The 1,514-nt window shown below is 45.4% G+C and overlaps 1 pseudogene; it reads right to left on the minus strand.

Moving 5' to 3' along the window:
• The window catches only part of LOC101989581, a 1,646-nt pseudogene extending 919 nt beyond the window's left edge, over nucleotides 1–727 (minus strand).
• Nucleotides 728–1,514: the final 787 nt, after the last annotated feature.

Consider the following 1,514-nt stretch of genomic DNA (forward strand, 5'->3'; position numbering starts at 1 on the left):
CATATAGGCATCCCCCTGAATATTAACCTTCATCAGGCGATGAAAGGAGACAGAGACAGAGACCCAAATTGGAGCACAGGACAGAAATCTCAAGGTCCAAATCAGGAGCAGAAGGAGGGGGAGCACGAGCAAGGAACTCAGGACCGCGAGGGGTACACCCACATTCTGAAGGTAGACTTCTTAAACATCATTTGTACAAGTTTCTCCTCATTCTTGGAGACTTTGAAAGACATCTCCCAGGTGTCCTTTTTGTTAAACTGCTTCTCCCAGTCTCCTTTGAAGAATATGGCATTTACAGGGACCAGCAGAGTGTCTGAATTCACTGATTCTCGGGACAGCTCTGTATCACCCTTAAAGTCCAGCTCTTCCATCTCTGCTTCGTAGAACTTGCGACAGGAAACTTTAAAAGATGCTAGAAGGTCACAAGTCTTCTCTGCAAAGAGCCTGTTGGCTGTTTTGAGCAAGTAGTGTGTGCCAGTCTTGTTCACTTCGGAGAGAAGTGACTGGAAGCCCTGGTGGACATCTCCACCTCCATTGCCGCTACGTTTATCCAAAGAGAGTGCCTGAACCATCTGGCTTGCAGTGTTTCCCTTTGCCCCCATGAAGACCATGGCCAGGGCTGAGGAGATGCTCATGGTGAGAAAAACACATTTTTTGAGCTGTCTTCACCCAGGATTTTCAAAAGGTTTAAGGCAAACATGCCATTTGCTTCCCGAAGTGGATCCATGATAGCGAGCCCGGGACTCTGTTTCCTGGTAAGAAGCAAGCCAAGTAGAGATGAGACAAATCAGAATTCTTGGCTGAAACAAAGATCAGAAACTGAATCCCACAGCCAGAAAAGAGGCTGAATGCATGTTCTACTGGGGCATATATAGTGTAAAAGGCCATGTTTCAGTGGGTGGATAACCACTGGTTGTAAGACTTCCTACAGCAGGTGACAATTATGTGACTTGATCTGTTGGGGAGAGCCCTGGCAGTAACACTAGGACATATCCTGTGTGCATGAACTGAATTTTTGGACCCTATCTACTTGGTGGGATTTATTGTTCAGCCTTGATACAGGGAAGAGGGGCTTGATTCTGCCTCAACTTGGTATAACAAACTTTGTTGGCTCTCCAAGGGTAGCCTTGCCCCATCTGAGGAGTGGCTGAGAACAGTAGAATGGAGGGAGGTGGGGGCAGGAGAAGAAAAGAAAGGGAGTATTGACAGAGGCTTCTCATTTATTCCCAGCTGATCAGACCCAAAATAATTACCCAAAACTGTATTAGTTAAACACTACTTGGCCAATGACTCTAGTGTATTCCAAGCAAAGATCTTACATCTTAAATTAACCCATCCCTATTACTTTATATTTTACCATGAGGCTTGTGACCTACCAGCATCTGTCTTTTCTGGTGGCTACATGGCTTCTCGTTGAATCCACCTACTCTCTCGTTATGTTTGCCAGCCCAGCTATGTTCTGCTAAGTTATTGGTGAAAAGCAGGGTCTTTATTAACCAATGGCAATAAAACTT

Source organism: Microtus ochrogaster, chromosome X (assembly GCF_000317375.1).
Source record: "Microtus ochrogaster isolate Prairie Vole_2 chromosome X, MicOch1.0, whole genome shotgun sequence".
Lineage (NCBI taxonomy): Eukaryota > Metazoa > Chordata > Mammalia > Rodentia > Cricetidae > Microtus > Microtus ochrogaster.